This window comes from Schistocerca piceifrons, chromosome 4 (genome assembly GCF_021461385.2).
Source record: "Schistocerca piceifrons isolate TAMUIC-IGC-003096 chromosome 4, iqSchPice1.1, whole genome shotgun sequence".
Taxonomy (NCBI): domain Eukaryota; kingdom Metazoa; phylum Arthropoda; class Insecta; order Orthoptera; family Acrididae; genus Schistocerca; species Schistocerca piceifrons.
Window position 1 is genome coordinate 457250445 of NC_060141.1, and position 20983 is coordinate 457271427.

At 40.2% G+C, this 20983-nt stretch overlaps 1 protein-coding gene across 4 annotated transcripts in view; it reads right to left on the minus strand.

Annotated features, from left to right (window-relative positions):
• The window catches only part of LOC124794933 (rho GTPase-activating protein 19), a 140591-nt gene extending 132996 nt beyond the window's left edge, over nucleotides 1-7595 (minus strand). For all 4 annotated transcript variants that reach the window (XR_007016629.1, XM_047258648.1, XM_047258647.1 and 1 more), the window contains exon 1: nucleotides 7352-7595. The gene's annotated coding sequence lies outside the window, so the exon portion shown is untranslated. The remainder of the gene's footprint in view (nucleotides 1-7351) is intronic.
• Nucleotides 7596-20983: the final 13388 nt, after the last annotated feature.

Sequence of the window (20983 nt, forward strand, 5' to 3'; positions counted from 1 at the left end):
TAAACATGCCGTGAATAAGACTGATCTGGTTGTCATCATGCTGTACAGTACTTCATACTCAGGCATTTAGCGGCTGCCCGGAGGCACAGCGAGTGAAATAGAAGTATATGCGAGGTTTAAAAGCTGTACATTCTAAAGGTCATACCTGCCTACTATCAAAATTATGGCAAAAATTTTTGAGCAGTATTAACAACCAGGGCTGATATCTTGCAAGTGTGTTTTGCAACAATATGTCTAGATGTTCAAGTGCCATTACTGTCAAGCAGCACACACTAATAATGTATTTGAACATTACACGTTTGTTTTTCCTACTCATCTGCATTAACTTACTTTTTTCTTCATTTAGTCAGTTACCATTCATCACACAACTAGAAATTTTGTCTAAGTCATCTTGCACGCACCTAACATCGCCTAACAACACTTCCCCATACACTACAGCATCATCAGTAAACAGCCACAGATTGCTGCTAACCCTGTCCACCAAATCATTATGTAGACTGATAAGCCAGAATGCTATGGCCACCGACCTATTATCAACATAAAACAGTCCAGACAATAGCAGCATCACCTGGAGAGGAATGACTGCTAGTCACACGCATGCATAGGGCTTTTAATGTCAGTAAGCGTGATGTCCATGTGGAGTGTGGGAAGTCATAGGTTGGGCAGACTGGTAAAACAGGACAGGCGGCAAACTGTGGCAGAACTAACACCAGACTTTAATACTGGACAGAGTACAGAGTGTCTGAACAACACTGTGCACCAAACATTCTTCATGATGGGCCTCTGCAGCCATCAACCCATGCATGTGCCAATGCTAACACAATAACATTGGCAACTATGACTGAAATGGGTATCCCTGTACTGCAGGACAGGGACAATCACTGGGGAACATTTACGTGGGCATCCATGGGTCTAGTGGAGTTTGTACAAGGCAACACAATAGCTAGGGAGTATCATACACTAGCTGCAGACACACACACACCACTTCATGACAATCATGTTTCCTGATGGCAGATGCATTTTTCAACAAGATAATGCACCTTGTCACAAAGCCAGGAATGTGATGGAGTGCTCTGAGGAAAACACAGTGGCGAGTTCCAATATGCAGGGAGAGTCAAGAGGAAAGGTACATGCTTTGAGGGGTATTAGTGATTCTGAACAAAAAACTTAATATGGATGTATTCCGAGTGGTTTCCAAGATAGAACACATTTAATATCACTTTTGGACATTTTTCTTGAATAACTCAAAAACTGCACCTTCCGCATGTGTCACAGTACTAAATTAAACTATATTAAATTTCTTACAAAAAAGGTCACTCATTTTTTCTCTAGAACTAATAGTTTTTGCGAGGAGAGCACGAGAATGTTGAAAAACTCACTCAACGCACGTGCACTGTAGCTTACGCAGTTTTTGTAAGCCAATTTGAGGTAGTTTCCCAACTTGATAGACCGCAAGTATCCTGTATCAAACTGCTTGTCTCAACTTGCTACCTCAATATGCTACCACAAATTGGCCTACAAAAACTAAGTAAGCTACAGCACATGTGCAGCGAGATAGTTTCTCAACATTCTCGCGCTCTCTTCGCACAAACCATTAGTTCTAGAAAAAAAAAATGAATAGCACCTTTTTTTTGTAAATTTAATTTTGTACTGCGACACTTTTCCCTGGAGGGTGCGGTTTTTGAGTTATTCAAGAAAAATGTACAAAAGAGATATTAAATGTGTTCCGTCTTGTAAACCATTCGGAACAATGCATATGTCCATATGAAGTTTTTTTGTTTAGAATCACTAATACTATCACCCCTCCTGACTCACCCTCTATATAGAAAATAATAGTGGTTCTACCACACTTTCCTGAGGATATATGACATATACAACATAAGAACCTTTTATATATACTTAGGTATAACATGCATCAAAGATCTTATGAAATTAAGAGTAACGTAATACTTACAATGCAGGGTACTATGATACACACATAATTCATAAACTCATGAGTACATCACAAATACAAAAATGAATAATAATTAAAAGAAGTATTTTGCTGTTGATGTCAAATGAATCAGGATGTGGAAATAAGGTATCACTGCAGTCTTAGTGTAATTTATGTCAACTTCCTTCAGAAATAGTCCTGTTATGTATTTGCAGAAATGGTGTCTAGCGGTAATGAAGCAACTACAAGTTTACTCCTACAGTGATGGCACATTGATGTAAAGATTACAATTGATAAAAAAGAAAATAAAAGGAGTATTTTATATGTACTTTTATTAAAAATGTTTTATACATGAATTGCATTTTATTTTGGTATCCTGTATTATGTAGGGCTTGTTTTACAGTTCCCTTTAACATAATTGTTAATTGTCATCCTCTGCTTGTGGCGAAACGGACTAATAAGCTCAAATACTATTTCATAATTCTGTAAATGTCAACTATGTATCTTTCCCCTAAAGCAAATTCTATTGCATATATTATATGGCATAAATTTGTTAATCTATGTTATGTGTTATGTCATTGTTACATTACAAAATGTTTCCCATTTTTATGTAATGGTATGGTGCATCTCTTTTTTGTGTAACCCTTACCATTATGATTACTTGGTGCATACCACTTTGATGATACATCTCTTCTGCTAAATCTAAGTTTAAACAAATGTGCGTGTCTCTTACATCAGTTGTAATTGACATCATGCAGTGCAGATGGCAGTACCTCTCAGCACTAGCTTCCATTATATACGTTAGAGAAGTGGTATTCATAATTATATTTTGACTTTGGATTGTGACTGTATATATTACAGGATTTTGTGAGTTGTTATTTTACAGCATACTGTACAGGCCTAATGTGCAGAGTGGTGTTAGCATTGTATGATGTAACTATCTCTACATGATTTTATGGGTATGTAATTTTTGTTAGCTAGCCGGAGTCGGCAGAAGCGTCCGATCCCACGCGTCGGCTTTGACCCGTGACTTAAGGGTGTTGTCTTGTGTGACGTCATGACGGCGCGGAGTTTGGTTTGAGTGTGGCTGTCTCCAGTTCTGTTTTATCTTATTTTATTTACTTTTCTGATCTGTTCGTTCTATCTCGTGAGATTTTTTTGTTTTTAATTTAAAAACACTTATTACTTATTTTAATTAACTGTTTCCTCGAATTTCTGTTTTAGTTTATTATATTTATCTTTCTGATCTGTTCGTTCTATCCCGTAAGATTTTTTTTTTTTTGAAAAGACAAAAAACACTAATCAGCTACTGAAGCATCTTTATCTTCTATGGGTTGCAGGGGTTACGACCCCTGGGGAGGTGGGTGGGTATTCATGCATGGCTGTTTTCACTTACACGTTGTAGCTACGCAAGGCATCCAAATTTGTTTATATTTAGTTTGCCCCCCCCCCCCACCCAAAACACCCCATTTCCCGCACTTGTCCCGTTAGTGTCATTAAGCTTCTTGTGAAAAGTGTGTGTGTTTGTTTTTGTTTCCGCCATATTTGTGACGTCATGGGTCAAAGCAGACGGGTGGGATCGGACGCTTCTGTATTTCCGCTAGCTGTTGTGTATCCCCTACCACATTTTTATATGGGACTAGTGCAGCAGGGGATACAACCCGTCGGCTTTGGACAATGACGTCACAAGTGGCCAATCGAGAAGCGATTCTTCTTAGTGTTGTAGCTCCCTTCAGTGGCTGATAAGTGTTTTTTGGCTTTTTTAAAAAAAATCTCACGAGATAGAATAAACAGATCCACTTTATTAAGCAATCAGTAAAAAAAACGAAACTGAAACATAACAGTAAAAGCGAAAATGGTAAACTGCTATCTGGCGACTTGTGACGTCATTGTCCAAAGCCGACGGGTTGTATCCCCTGCTACACTAGACCCTTTTATATGTCTGTAAGCTTGTAACCTCTGCACATTTTCTTTTTATAGATCTGAAGACGGTAATACATGTTGTCGAAAGTAGTAATCCACTAACTGTGTTAACATAGTGAGATCTTTGCAAATATATTGGTTTCCACAAGAAGACTACAGGACAAACATGAGCAAATTATTCATCAACTAACTGGGCGCACTGATCATCTTTGCCCATTTTTTTTTTTTTCACATTAGTTATGTTGCTTACAGTGTGAATTATTGTGTGTTACATCAATTACATCCAAAGTCAACTCTGAAACACACCACTGCTCCTCACCCTGTACTATCCAGCTGGTTATTTTTATCCAATAAGTCAAGCAAAAAATTTATAAAACTATACACAGACCTGTATCAGCTACCAAAGTAAGGCTCTATCTTATACAAATACCAGATTTATGCGGAATTTTTGTTCTTACGTCCAAGCAGTCTGATAAACAGTAGGAGTGGCTAATGAGGTGTTCTTTTAATTTGTTTTTAAATATTTGGGTATTCTGAACAAGCTGCCTGATCTCATTTCCACTAACAACCTGTTTACAGACTTCTGGGCCACAATACAAAACCCCATTTTGAACCTGGGAAAGGAATGCACAACCAATCTGTAAATTATTTCTACTTGTAATACTGTGGTAGTCAATTGCCTACTTCACCCCAAGTGTACTCTTGTTATTAACAACAAATACCAGTAGGAGATATACCCACGGACTTGTAAGTTTAAAATTCCTTCCTGCCCATATGAGGTTTCTACAAGATACCTACAGGCATATCTAGGCACATTCAATAAAGTACATTAAAGGCCACAGAATAAATGTGGATTAAGCGTTACAAATATTTTCTTAAGCAATTCACAAAACAGAAACAAATAAATAAGTCCACAGTGAGAATCATCTTTAGCAACTGTACGTACAGGCAGTATAATTCAGATGTAGAGAAATGTTCAGTATGAGTGTCAACTTTAATAGCAACATAGCAAACATGCAATTAATGCCCTAAACAATAACTATAACATGATGCTACTGGCGATTTTTTCAAATGGACTAAACTATAGATCAGTCTGTAACCAGAAGTACTATTTTTTTTAGTTGGATTTGCCAACTCACAACCAAACTGTTACCCTTAAACATAACATATACCTCGGGCTATGATACAGATCAATCTCTCACCACAATCAGGTCTGCTTTCACTTTTGTTGGATTCACCAACTAACGAGAAAATTGAATACACGTATACACCAAAAGGTGACATGACAGCTGCCATTAACATTCATCACTGACCAAAGCTGAAGACTTACTGAACATTCCTCTTGACTCCAAATTCTTATAAATGCGAAGAGAGCAATACAATTTATCACCTGGACTAAAGAGGGCAAAAACATACATGTAAACAGACACATGACCTTTTCAGACAAGGTGTTCTGAAATGAAACAGTCAGTTGAAGGAGACCATGGGTGTAAGTGAAGACATTTCTACCACAATGACTGTGTATGGAGTTAGAAAGAATGGGGTAGGTTACGACAGTCGAGCAGCTCCTCATAAACCACACATTTCTGTAGCCAATAGTAAGCAACACTTGAGGTGACCGTACAGAACAACACCGATGACAATGGTAATGATGATTTGGTGAGATGAATCTAACTGTACCCTGTATCAATCCGATGCAAGGGTTTGGGTTTGGCAAATCCCTGGAGAACGTTACCTGCCGTCATATGCAGTGCAAGCAGTGGAGTACAGAGGCTGTGTTGTTACTTTATGCAAGTGTTTTTCTTGGTTCGGGTGCAGTCCCTTTATTGGAGTCAAAGAAACATTCAATGTGGGAGGATAAGAACACATTTTCTACAGCATTACGACACTGTGTACTGCTTATGGCAGAGGAACAGTTCGGAGACAACTGCATCAGCACAACAGTGCACTGTCATAAAACACTTTCTGTGAGGACAATAAAATCTCCCAAGCTGAGCCCACTGAAACAGCTTTGGGATAGTTTGAACACACACTTCACTCCGGATCCCAAACATCCTACCTTCTCTGGTTACAGCTCTTGAGAAATAATGAGTTGCCATTCCTCATCCCAGACATTCAGATAACTCATTGAAAGTGATCCTGACAGAGTTCAAGCAGTCACAAATGTTATGGATGGGCACACGCCACATTAATGTCTGCCAATTGGTGTCCAGATATTTTTGAACAGATAGTGTAATAAGACTGATAGGTAGGACATGTAACCACAAAAATCTTATAAATTATGGAAACAAATCTAGAAATGGCAAAAAATATATCAAGACACTTGGATAAGGTTTGCAGCATGAGAACATTAACACAGTGCTAGTTAAATAAAATGGAAGGAAGAACACCATTCTTTCATACTTTGAGATCATAACAACTTGTCTGATGAAGACTGTAGGAAGTCCACCGAGACCTTGCTGAAGAAATTGTTCTAGCAGTTACACAAAATGAATCAAGAAAACCCCACAACAGTACGGCCATGGGAAGCACTGAACGCAGCTTCTCTTTAATATTAGTTAAGTATCTACACTGCAGCTTCTCCTCCCCCCCCCCCCCCCACCTCTCTCTCTCTCTCTCTCTCTCTCTCTCTCTCTCTCTCTCTCTCTCTCTCACACACACACACACACACACACACACACACACACACACACACACACACAGAGAGAGAGAGAGAGAGAGAGAGAGAGAGAGATATATATGTCAGAGGCAATTTACAATGTATTTTCACGTTGAGTGGCACACTAGAGTGTGTGTTCATTGATCGAGCTCTTTTAAAATGATCAGTATTACGAATTACTGCGGATGCGTTAAGAATTTGCAACTAAATAAGTGTCTCAAACTCATAGCACGACTTCCTTTATATGTAACAGACATTAAAAAAGCTTTCATACTGTAACCTGTTAGTTAAGGATATCATGGTTTTCACATTACTTGTCCTTAGGTTAAAATTTGGTAGGCTAATGGTTGTCAACGATAAAATACCTACTGACTAGAATATCGCAAAGCACGGATAAATAGTGAAAAATTTCATTGGTTGTGGTGTGAAACTGGGTATTCAAATATACCTTGAAGTCCAACAGTCAGTCTGATAAGCAGACATAAAGAAATTTTTACAAAGCATCATCTGTTGTGATACACGCCTACAAAACAACTTCACGGGCTGCGAGACGCTGTCAGACGCACGATACAACTTTCAAGCTTAAAATCTGTTTGTAATTTTGAGCCTAATTCTACGGGCACGCTGGTATCTGAGCAATTTTAAGGTGTACTTCCATACATTTAAAACCGCTTGATTATAAGGGCATTTAGCAAATGCGGCTCAATGGTTTACACGAGCGCGTACAAAGCAACGCCTGACATTACATTTGTCGCTGCCTAAGACAATAGTTCATTAAAATGCACAACCAAAAATTTACTTCTAAACCACTAGTAGGTCTTAATTCTGAAAATTACCTCCAGTTGCTGCTTGCTGCGGTCTACGTACTCAATTCATTTTCTCACCTCAGCTACGATCACGATACTCCCTTATATAGCATGATTATGAAGTTCGTCGGCATAGTACTACTAGATCTGAACTGATTCGGAGATATCCAGAATTCTTGAAATACTCAGATATCCACATTGCACTTATCGTTCAGTTAACCGTTTTCAAACTTCCATGCACGCTACCCAAACCTGCGTACCACAGCTAACCCAATCGCTGATTGGTCCTCACTAGCAGAACATATGACGCTCGCCATGGAGATCTTCGGCTGCTATATTACAGCGGAAAACGAAGTTATAAAAACATGGTACAACACAATCCTCCTGGCGCTTCACAAATAATGTAGAAACACAAAATGGAGTGTTGGATAATGTTGCATTACAGTGACAAATCCTTCCCGCAAAACCCACCTTGATGTAGATAAACCTATGACGAATAATTACACTGCCACCGGCACTAACCCAGTTGTGGCTTGTTTATTTAGACCTACCTACCTCCCACGTTGCTCGTTATTTGCTGGTCTTCTCTACGCGTTATCCGACTTCAAAATTCTGATGTTACTGGAATAATAATTTTCCAATGCGTGATTACATAACTTAAATTTTACTTTTCTCTACCCTACACAAAACTTATTAACGTTCTCTATCAGCCTCAATCTCTTCTGCAAAAAGTGTTTACGACCATAGCATGGGTCCCTGACCGATTTATTACCACCATCAATTCTTACAACTGATCTTTACAAATGTCTTTCTACAATCTACGAAAAGGAATAGAATTTCTAATGTGCTAACATCAAATTGCCATACTAAAACGCTCACAAAATAGCAGTCCAACAGCAAAGGTGAACAATGCATATTAACAGGCTACAGATTATGGCTGTAGATGTTTCCTAGAATTTAATGTAAATAATAATATTGTGTCAATTAAGTCAGACCTGATATGATTTCATCGTGAAGCAAATGATTGTAAATATTTTCTGTCCTCATAACTGAAATTTTAAACTCTTTCCCGCAATACAATAGTAGCCCCAGGACAATCTGAACTTTTTATGTTCCACAGTTTTCTGGAGAATGTGGTTTCATCTAACTCGTATATCGTATAGAAGCGTAGGCTGCAGCATGTCGAATTTATTGTCAATGATAATACAGAGCACTGCGTAAAGTTACTATGTTTTGTTGCTTCTTTTGTATTTGTACGACAAATATGAGTTTCATCAGAAATAAGGTTCCACTGAAGTTTTAAATGGATGCCTGTGCATGGAATTTTCATGTGGTAAATATTTTTAAAAAGTTCTCCTTTCAGCCATTAATCATAACCTTTGGTCGGTAATGAAACAAGACAAGAGAATTGATTAATGATTATTGAGAGGTGGATGTCTTGCACGAAGTCAAAGTATTAGAGCAATTTGGAATATTTCTGCATGATGATGACCTCCAGGAACTTATCATCTGCCACTGAGCATCCTCCAGACAAATACTGCCTGGTAGTATATGGTCTGCAGCTGGTTCCTTATTGCAATAATCGGAATGTTCGATAAGGCTTTGTCTAGTGACATAGGATGCATATGACAAATGCCGTAGACAATATGGTGACTAGCGAGGATAATGTGATGTTGTTGGCGACTTCTTTCGAACGGTTTTTTAGCATCACATTCTTTGGCTTCGCCAACTCACAACCAAATTTCTCGCTTGCAAGTTGCAACCTGATCTATACCTTGGGCCAACTGCAGATCCGTGTGTCACCACAACCGTTTTTTCTTACAAATTCGTTGGCATCGCCGACTCCTGCCCATTTCGAACATGGGATGTTGGAAGAATGATTGCTTCAGTGCATCTCTGTATGCGGTAATTAATCTAACCGCGTATTTGTTGTTCCTGCAGGAGTGACATATGGAAGGCAATAGTGTATTTCCAGGCTCATCGTTTCATATTGGTTCTTGACACATATTAAGTAGATTTTCACAATATTATTGGTGTCCATCTTCAAGAATCTACCCGTTCAGGTTTCTCAGCATATCCATGGCACTTTCCTTTGAGTTAAGTAAACCTATCACCATTCATGTTGTGCTTTGTGTGTGTTCAGTATCATCTGTTAGACCCTATATGCCATGCGTCTCATACATTTGAGCAATATTCTAGGAAGGGTCAAATGAATGTTAAGCTCCTGTGTCATCCATGAGTGTCTGGATTTCAGCTTGTGCCACTGACTGCCTTTACATCCAGAGAGGGAGAGACATACAGAGTGAACATAGTTAAACCTAAATTACTGTATGCATGAAAAAAGTACACAACTTAAGAAAATATGTAAATGGTCAGCATGTTGCCATATTTCACTGAGAAAGTGTACTATACAACCTCTGACAATAAAGTTCGGCAAATAGTTGTGTAACATTAACGTGAATGAACTATGAAGTACAGTTACCTTACTGTCCTCTGAAATAGTCACCTCCCATAACTATGCACTGCTGAGCTCTGTGATACATGTCCTGGAAACTTTGCATCAAGTCTTCCTTTGGGATGGTTTTCAAAAGCCGCATCGCATTTTGTTGGATGTCAGGAATATTGACATATCTCTTTCCTTTCAAAGTGAGTTTTAGTGAAGGGAATAGGAAGAATTCTGGAGGATTGAGATACGGTGAGTATGGTGGATGTCGAAGTTGCACCACCCCCTTTTTTGCCAGGAACTGTTTGATGATATTTACTGTGTGTGAGCAAGTGGTGGTGTGAATAAAAAGCGAGGAACTTGTTGTGCATACTGGGGTCATACCCTGCATAGATGTTGTGTGAAATGGGTCAAAATTTCAATGTACCATGCAGCGTTCAGCGTCGTTCCCTCAGGTAGAAATTCTTTGTGGTTAATGCCTTGAATATCGAAAAAGATGATGAGCATCGTTTTGATGTGTGATTTTTCGCCTCTGATCTTTTTCCGAGGTGATGGAGAATGCCATTCCATGCTTTGCTGTTTCATTTCAGTGTCGTACTGGAGACACCAGGTTTCATCCTCAGTGACAATACAGTTTAATAAATTGGGTGTTGCATCCACCATTTCTACAAAATCCTGTGAAGCCCCTAAATGTGCCTGCTTCTGATTGTCAGTCACGTGATGTGGCATAAGATGACAACACGTTTCCCTCTTCTCTAACTCTTGGGTAAAGATTTGTTGCACGGATTCATGGTTCATCTGCTATCATGTGCACAGTTAATCGACAGTTGTTCATAAATAATTTCCTCACATTCTCAATGTTTTCGTCACTGACAGAAGTTGCTGCTCTGCTGCTGTGGGGATTGTTGGAAACACTTTCCCGGCCTCCTCGAAAACGGGCGAACCACTTGTACATACACTTTATGAATAGTGCTTGATCCTCATAAACACATACCAGCATTGCATGTGTTTCTTTCGGTGTCTTGCCAAGCTTTAAACAAAACTTCAGATTCATCCTTTGCTCATTCGTTGTCCTGTTCTCAGTTTAGAACCAATGCCCTAAAAAGCTATTTGTCCAACAGGTCTAACACTGAACACTCGATGCTCAACTGAACTACGATGGGGGCAGGTTGTCAACACCGGCCGCTATACAGGTGCAGCATTGTGAGTCGTCAGTGTTGCCCAATCGGCTGTTCCGACTTCATTCATTGTGCTTTATTGTCAGAGGTTGTATTATAAAACTGACTCGTTCAGCATCGTAACAAGAGGCCACAATTGTGATCCACGGAGTGTTCAAATAAATAACTCTGGGACATAAATATTACTCAATCATCAACAAGTACTGTAAATTGAAGCAAAGAAGACACTTAAAGCAATACAGTCCTCGCAAATGCTTGTAGTTAACATAGCAACCATTTTGAGGATGACTGCTAGCACATAGAGGGCATGAAATGCTGTTGGCACAAACTCTTGCAGTTGTAAATGTATCACTATCACTAAACAAACCTGTAGCTGTGTGGAACACAGAACAGTTTATACTTAGATAATCGTGTCACCTTGGCAACTGAAGAAATTATTCTCACACTATTCAGTCTGACGTGAGATACATGGTCTCCGGCCATCCTGATTTAGGTTTTCCGTGATTTCCCTAAATCGCTTCAGGCAAATGCCGGGATGGTTCCTTTGAAAGGGCACGGCCGATTTCCTTCCCCATGCTTCCCTCACCCGAGCTTGCGCTCCGTCTCTAATGACCTCGTTGTCGACGGGACGTTAAACACTAATATCCTCCTCCTCCTCCTGAGATACATGACACTTTCCCAAATCATGGAAGGACGCAATTTAAATACGACTATGGAAGAAGAGAAAATACGGATATGCTCAAGCAGTTATCATACTGCTGAAATGTGGATCATTAGAGGGTTTACATTATTTTGTGAAAGGAAAAGGGACTGTATCTGTTGGCAAGAACAAGTAAATAAAGATCCCGCAGTAGCTGCAAACTACAAAAATTTCTCAAAATCGCTAAGAATAGTTACTTAAAAATCAAGGAATGGGCACATTATGTCAGAAATAAATAATTCTGACAACAGACTAAAGTCTGTATGGATGAAGACAGAACAACACACCACAGAACAGGATAACATCACTATTGATTTAAATGTATTATGTTGCTACCCAGTCTCTGAGCAAAAGTAATTAGCAAAAGTAATAAGAAGTAGTGAGAAGGCTGCTGTGAAGTATGGCATTAGCAGCCGCAGGAAGGCAGCCACAGTAATGGATCAGAATAACATACATACAAGGAGACTGCAAGACGAGGCTAGCTGCACTCGGCAGAAAAGTGTGCTGCACGGCGTTAATGACCGTAGCGGTTGAGTCAATGTCACCACACCGGGGCAAGTTTCTTGTTATGGGCAATGTGACTAGGTGCCAAGTTTCACTCAAACAAATGTATGCCAGAGGCATATAAATAAGTCTAAATTTTGAGGAAGAGTACAATCCTTATCACTGAGGTGCAGCAACACCACTACAACGCCAGGGCTACACCAGAAGTAAGACGATTGGGTATTGCCAGCAGCAGCCATGGATTCGATACTGGGCTGTGCCAGCTGCCATCAGCGCTAAGTTCTTCATAGGACTTGGTGCCAAAGGGATTTGGTGCTTCAGCATGAGCCGCCATCCAATTCCTGCCAGAGTACAGTGAGTTGAGTCCTCCTCACAGCTGTCTCCATGCACCACTGCAGTGATGCATAAGAAACCAGGGGGCCACAACAGTTCCATGCCTCCGAGGGAAGTAGGATGCCACTGACATCAACGATCGTGGCCTCCAGACGCTGCTAAGCTACAAAGGGCCCACCATCAGCACCGCAGGGCGCCTGCTCACCATCCACGGTGGAAGTCACCACTCGTGTATCAGGGCTGGCCAGGGACAATGGAGGGAGGCATGTTTGCCTTCCTGACCTATGACACATACTTCGTTTTTTTTTTTTTCCTTTCTTTCTTTTAGCACCACTTCTCAAATGCTTCGATTCTCTTCTGTTCCAGTTTTCTCAATGTCCATGTTTCACTACCAAACAATGCTGTACGCTGCCATACGTACACTCTCAGAAATTTCTTCCTCAAATTAATGTCTATGTTTGATACTAGAAGATTTCTCGTGGCCAGGAATGCCCTTTTTGCCATTGCTAGTCTGCTTTTGATGTCCTCCTTGCTCCATCTGGCATTGGTAATTTTACCGTCTAGGTAGCAGAATTCCTCAACTTCATCTACTTCTTGGCCATCAATCCTGATGTTAAGTTTTTTGCTGTTCTCATTTCTACTACTTCTCATTACTTCCATCTTTCTTAAATTTACTCTCAATCCACATTCTGTACTCATTAGGTTGGTCATTTCATTCATCAGATCGTGTAATTCTTCTTCACTTTCACTAAGCATAACAATGTCATCAGCAAATCGTATCACTGATATCGTTTCACCTTGAATTTTAATTCCATTCCTGGACCTTTCTTTTATTTCCACCGTTGCTTCTTTGATGTACAGATTGAACAGTAGTGGCGAAAGACTACATCCCTGTCTTACACCCTTATTAATCCGTGCACTTTATTTTTGGTCATCCACTCTTATTATTCCCTCTTGGCTCTTGTACATATTGCATATTACCCATCTCTCCCTACAGCTTACCCCTATTTTCCTAAGAATTTTGAATATCGTACACCATTTGAAACTGTCATACGCATTTTCCACATTGACAAATTCTTTGAACGTGTCTTGATTTTTCTTTAGTCTTGCTTCCATTATCAATATCAGAATTGCCTCACTCATGCATTTATCTTTTCTAAAACCAAACTGATCATCATCTAGCACATCCTCAATTTTCTTTTCCATTCTTCTGTATATTATTCTTGTCAACAACTTCAATGTATGAGCTGTTAAGCTGACTGTGTGATAATTCTCACACTTGTCAGCTCTTGCAGTCCTCAGAATTGTGTGGATTATATTTTTCCTTAAGTCAGATGGTATGTCACCAGACTCATACATTTATTTTAGAAATTCTGATGGAATGTTATTGATCCCTTCTGCCTAATTTGATCTTAAACCATCCAAAGCTCTTTTAAACTCTGGTTTAATACTGGATCCCCTATATCTTCTAAATCAACTCCTGTTTCATCTTCTATCACATCGGACAGATCTTCCCCCTCGTAGAGGGTATCCACTCTCATCTCTGCATTTAACTGTGGAATTCCCATTGCACTCTTAATGTTACCACCCTAGCTTTTAAGCCACTGGTTGTTTTGACTTTCCTGTATGCCGAGTCTGTACTTCTGACAATTTTGTTTCAATTTTTCACATTGTACTTCTAACAAATATTTCTCTTTCAGTTTTTCACATTTTCCATGCAGCCATTTTGTCTTAGCTTCCTTGCACTTTCTATTTATTTCATTCCTCAGCGACTTGTATATCTGTATTCCTAAGTTTCCTGGAATATTTTTGTACTTCCTCCTTTTATCGGTCAAGTGAAATATTTCGCCTGTTACCCATAGTTTCTTTGCAGTTACTTTCTTTGTACCTATGTTTTTCTTTCCAACTAATGTGATGGCCCTTTTTAGAGATGTCCATTCCTCTTCAACTTTGTTGCCTATTGAGCTATTCCTTATTGCTGTATCTATAGACTTAGAGAACTTTAAGAGTATCTTATCTTTCCTTAGTACTTCTGTATCCCACTTCTTGGCATATTGATTCTTCCTGACTAATCTCTTAAACTTCAGCCTACTCTTCATCACTACTATATTGTGATCTGAGTCTATATCTGCTCCTGGGTATGCCTTACAATCCAGTATCTGATTTCAGAATCTCTGTCTGACCATGATATAATCTAACTAAAATCTTTGTGTGTCATCTGTCCTTTTCTAAGTATACCTCCTCCTCTTGTGATTCTTGAAAGAGTATTCACTATTACTAGCTGAAATTTATTACAGAACTCATTTAGTCTTTCTCCTCTCTCATTCCTTGTCCCAAGCCCATATTCTCCTGTAACCTTTTCTTCTCCTCCTTTCCCTACAACTACATTCCAGTCCCCCATAACTATTAGATTTTCATCTCCCTTTACATACTATATTAATCTTTCAATATCGTCATGTACTTTTTCTCTCTCTTCATCTTCGGCTTGTGACGTCGGCATGTATACCTCAATTGTTGTTGTCAGTGTTGGTCTGCTGTTGATTCTGATAAGAACAACCCTATCACTGAACTGTTCACGGTAACACAGTCTCTGCCCTATCTTCCTATTCATAACGAATCCTTCTCTCATTATACCATTTTCTGCTGCTCTTGATACTACCCTATACTCACCTGACCATAAATCCTTGTCTTCTTTCCATTTCACTTCTTTGACGCCTACTATATCTAGATTGAGCCTTTGCATTTCCCTTTTCGGATTCTCTAGCTTCGCTAATACATTCAAGCTTCTGACATTCCCCAACCTGACTCGTAGAACGTTATCCTTTTGTTGATTATTCAATCTTTTTCTCATGGTTGTCCACCGCTTGGCAGTCCCCTCTCAGAGATCTGAATGAGGGACTATTCCAGAATCTTTTGCCAATGGAGAGATCATTTTTCAATTACATGCCACATGTCCAGTGGATACACATTACGTACCTCTAATGCAGTGGTTTCCATTGCCTTCTGCATTCTCAAGCCAATGATCATCATTGATTCTTCTGCCTTTTGGGGCAGTTTCCCACCCCTAGGAGAAGAGAGTGCCCTGTACATCTGCCCACTCCTCCACCCTCTTTGATAAGGCCGTGACGGTGACTTCATATGCCAGAAGTCTTCTGCCGCCAATGCTGATTATTAATCAAAATTTAATCAGTGGTGGGTTTCAAAACCAGGACCAAAGACATTTTGATTACTAATCAGAGATACTATCCCTAGACCATGGGTGCATATCACACATCATGTGTGCAACCTCACGCACCATGTATGGAGTTAAATGAAGTCATTCTTTACTGTCAACAGTGTGTCCACTGGGCCCTCCAACCCATCACCATCACCACGCACCTCTCTGAATGCAACTGCACACTCCAGAGTGGTGTCCAAGTGCTCATCACCACTGGGCACTCGTCAGGTGTGCTGACGTCCCCATAATCAGCAGCAGAGGATGTGGCACCTCCAACAGCCTGACATCTACACCACAGCCAACAGTATCGTCATTCTGGAAGAGCAAGACTATTTTCTTCTTTTGTGGCGACAATCATGGGGTCAAATATTAAAAGGCATGATGATAGTTGGGTTACTTTTGTAAAACCAGAGGAATCAGCTGACTAATCATGGTTTAAGGGGAACTCTAGAGATGAATGGTTAGTACCTGTGCATTGTACACAGTGCAATTTGCTGGACATTCTGCCTCTTGCCACAGGTCTGTAGCAGTTGTTTGCTTTACCTGTTATTGTTTTGGCCACATGGCTAGATAGTGTAGAGAGTCCAGGTGGCTCATGATTAGACAAAAGAAGTAGGTAAGGTAGCTGTTCTACCTGGGTTATTCGTGGATTATAATTAATGTGTTGTTTTGGTGTATTAATTCTGACTCATGAAGAGAAGTAACAGTGAGGCACTGGAAAAATCAAGAGACACAAGGTGTCACCAGTGAGGAGGCTATACAGTCATTGGTGAATCAGGTAGCTCAGGCCGGTGAAATGGTTTCGGACAATAAACTAGTGGTGGAAAATGAGGAAATGGAGATGTTAAGGTCACAGGGTCTAAGAGTGTACCCAGCTATTGCTAACCTTGTTTCTACCATTTCTAGTTGGTCACCTGAGAATGTGTTATGTTTAACAGGAGAAGCAAAGTCATGTGTATGGTACAAAGGAGGTGCTGCGCAATGCAGAGACATTTGATCAACTCAGGCCAGGATTAGTGCTAAAGTGTAGGAAACAGAACAGTGCATGGTTTTTCCATGGGCAGTTGAGTGTGATTTCCAAAAGATATAATAAAGCAGTTGACAATTTTGTGGATAGGATTAGGAAGTTGAATGTACATACTTATGAGATAATGCAGAGTGTAGAGGTGAATAAAGTATTGTCACAGGAAGCTGAGCATCATGGGCTTAGGCTTTTCTGAGAGGTCTGGCACCAGAGATATTTAGGGGGAAGCATCTAAAGATCTTCATGCAGCAATTAGATTAACACTAGGGTATGAGGAAATTGATGTGTCAAGGGATCGAAGAAGTGTATTTGTATCAAATGTAAAATGTTTTAATTGTGGGCATGTGGGCCAAGTGCAGAGGCAATGCTACCAGCCACAGAGAGGTAACAAGTATGACGTGGTCTCCCAATGATTTAATGCAAACAGCGGTAGGGGTAGTACGAATCACAGCAGCGATATAGGGGTAAAGGGAGAGATGGTTGGTGGGGGGGGGGGGGGGGTAAGAAATACCCATTAAACTCAGCAGGGAACCGCAGAGCCTCCATAAGGAGTTCCCAAAAAAAATAAATGCATTAAAAAGAATGCAGAGGCAGAATGTGCTATGGTGGGTGTTGTAGGTGGTAGAGAATATAAAGTTTTGTTGTTCAGAGAGGCACATTTTTCAGTGGCCCCATGAGAGTTAGTGCACTGGAGGCATTGGAGCCCATCATGTTACAAGTTGCATGGAGTAGGGGATAATAATATATTGCCATTGGGGCTGGTACTGCTGAAGTTTTCATTGGAGTCAAGCAAGTCTAGACAACTTGTGCAAGTAGTGTGTGCAAAGGTTATAGCATGATCCCAGGGTTAGACCTTCTGTATCAACACTATGTCACAACTGACCTTCGGCGGCATATAGTGCAGCTTAGTGGGAACACATTCTGGCTACAGAAAGCTGTTGATCTGTCGTGAGGAGCAATCCAGCTAGACTGTGAGCAATGACATTAAGTCTTAATTTGCATGATTTTATGTTGAGTGGCACCGGAAAGTCGCTGTAGTTGAATGTGAGGCCTGTCTTACCAAGTTATATGTTTTGTGTAGTTGAACTACTGGAGGATAATGAGGTATTGGATGCAGCTTGCAATTGGGCAAAACATAGTGTTTTATACGTACAAAAGAAGGGCAGAGGTGAGGTAGTACCCATCAATGTGGATAATCTTGGCACCAAGGAGATGAAGTTGTTGAAGGGAACATTGTTGGCTACATCGGAGATTCCAGATGAGAAAGATTGCCACACAGGGAGTGTAGGCTATAAGAAGGCACAGGATGCAGCTAGGACTGCATTTCATGAGAATTTGAAGCATGTAAAGGGGATTCCCCCCCTCCCCCCACAAGGGCCTTTGACTGCTACACCAGCAACACAACACAGGGCTCCGACAGGGAACAAAGAACCAGTGTATCGAAGACTGTACAGAATACCATGATCACTGCAAACTAGTTTTAGAGGAATTTATAAATCAACAATTGGTTGATGGGATAATAGAAGAAATTAGTAATCCCTGTTGTTGTTGTGGTGGTGGTGGTGGTGGTGGTGGTGGTGGTGGTCTTCAGTCCTGAGACCGGTTTGATGCAGCTCTCCATGCTACTCTATCCTGTGCAGGCTTCATCTCCCAGTACCTACTGCAACCTGCATCCTACTGAATCTGCTTAGTGTATTCATCTCTTGGTCTCCCTCTACGATTTTTACCCTCCACGCTGCCCTCCAATACTAAATTGGTGATCCCTCGATGTCTCAGAACATGTCCTAACAACCAGTCCCTTCTTCTTGTCAAGTTGTGCCACAAATTCCTCTTCTCCCAATTCTGTTCAATACCTCCTCATTAGTTATGTGATCTACCCATCTAATCTTCAGCATTCTTCTGTAGCACCACATTTCAAAAGCTTTTATTCTCTTCTTGTCTGAACTATTTATCGTCCATGTTTCACTTCCATACATGGCTAAACTCCATACAAATACTTTCAAAAACGACTTCCTGACACTTAAATCTGTACTCGATGTTAACAAATTTCTCTTCTTCAGAAACACTTTCCTTGCCATTGCCAGTCTACATTTTATATCCTCTCTACTTCGACCATCATCAGTTATTTTGCTCCCCAAATAGCGAAACTTCTTTACCACCTTAAGTGTCTCATTTCCTAATCTAATTCCCTCAGCGTCACCCGACTTAATTCGACTACATTCCATTATCCTTGTTTTGCTTTTGTTGATGTTCATCTTATACCCTCCTTTCAAGACACTGTCCATTCCCCATTCCGTTCAACTGCTCTTCCAAGTCCTTTGCTGTCTCCGACAGAATTACAATGTCATCGGTGAACCTCAAAGTTTTTATTTCTTCTCCAAGGATTTTAATACCTGCTCCTATCTTTTCTTTTGTTTCCTTTATTGATTGCTCAATATACAGATTGAATAACATTGGGGAGAAGCTACAACCCTGTCTCACTCCCTTCCCAACCACTGCTTCCCTTCCATGCCCCTCGACACTTATAACTGCCATCTGCTTTCTTTACAAATTGTAAATAGCCTTTCGCTCCCTGTATTTTACCCCTTCCACCTTCAGAATTTGAAAGAGAGTATTCCAGTCAACATTGTCAAAAGCCTTCTCTAAGTCTACAAATGCTAGAAACTTAGGTTTGCCTTTCCTTAATCTTTCTTCTAAGATAAGTTGTAAGGTCAGTATTGCCTCACGTGTTCCAACATTTCTGTGGAATCCAAACTGATCTTCCCCGAGGTTGGCTTCTATCAGTTTTTCCATTCGTCTGTAAAGAATTCACGTTAGTATTTTGCAGCTGTGGGTTATTAAACTGATAGTTCGGTAATTTTCACATCTGTCAACGCCTGCTCTCTTTGGGATTGGAATTATTATATTCTTCTTGACGTCTGAGGGTATTTCGCCTGTCTCGTACATCTTGCTTACCAAATGGTAGAGTTTTGTCAGGACTGGCTCTCCCAAGGTTGTCAGTAGTTCTAATGGAATGTTGTCTACTCCGGTGGCCTTGTTTCGACTCAGGTATTTCAGTGCTATGGGATGGGAATTGTAATCGTGCCCAGCAAGACTACGGATGGCTCAAAGAAGTATCACTCTTGTTGAAATTACCACCATTTGCACAGTAAGGCTGCTACAGATGCCACCCAATTTCCAACATCACAGAGACTATAAATAATGTAGGGAAATGCCAGTACGCCTTGACAGTGGACATGAAGAGTGGATACCATGAATTAGAAGCTGCGCTGGAGGATAGACCAAAAATGGAGCTTTCAGCACCTTGGTGACACTATTAATGTAGAAGAGAGTCATTTGGTGTAAAAAATATACCAGCAACATTCCAGTATTTATTGGATGGAGTGCTGAAGGGATTAAAACCGCATCAGTGTTTGGTGTATCCTGATGACATAATTCGCTTTTCTTAAGGTATATGCATGAGCATATGCAATGGCTGAGGGAAGTTTCAAGAGGTTACAAGCAGCTCATTTGACCATAAGTACAGAGAAGCACACTAGAAGAAGTTAACTGTTTAGGTCATTTGATCAGTAAGGATGGTGTTAGAACTAATCCTAGATTAGTGCAAGCAGTTAAAGATTTACCGGTAAGGAACTACCAAGGAAATGCAATCTTTTCTGGGTCTCACTAATTATTACAGTAAGTTCATGTAGGATTTGTGGATAAAGCATGACCACTTACATAGTTGCTGAAGGGTGTTACGTTTGTGTGGTCATAAGAATATCAAGGAGTATTTATTGAATTAAAAAAAGTGTTAACGTTGAGTCTGGTGTTGGTGTTTCCAGACTTTCAGGAGTTCGTATTGTCATGTAATGCATTGAATCATGCTCTTGGATGCGTTTGCTAATGGTCGAGAGGACTGTTTTGCTTTTGCATAAAGACAGCTTAACTCAGCAGAGAGGAATTGTTCTGCAATGGAGGGGGAAATGCTTGGCTTTTGTACAGAGTAATGTATTTCCGGTGTTGTCTAGATGGAAGGAAGTTCAGGGTAGTGACAGACCATGTTTCTCTGAAGTAGCTGCTAGGTTTGAAGTACTCATCCAGTAGACTGATGAGATGGCCATTAAAACTCGGTGAATCTGAGTATGAAGTAAACCACAAAACTGAGAAGAAGCACAGAAATGTGTACGGGCAAATCAGAAAAAATAACAGTAGTACAAGCACTAGGTCATAACCTTGGAGAGTGGTAAACAGCTCAGAGCATTAATCAGGAGTGTAGACAGT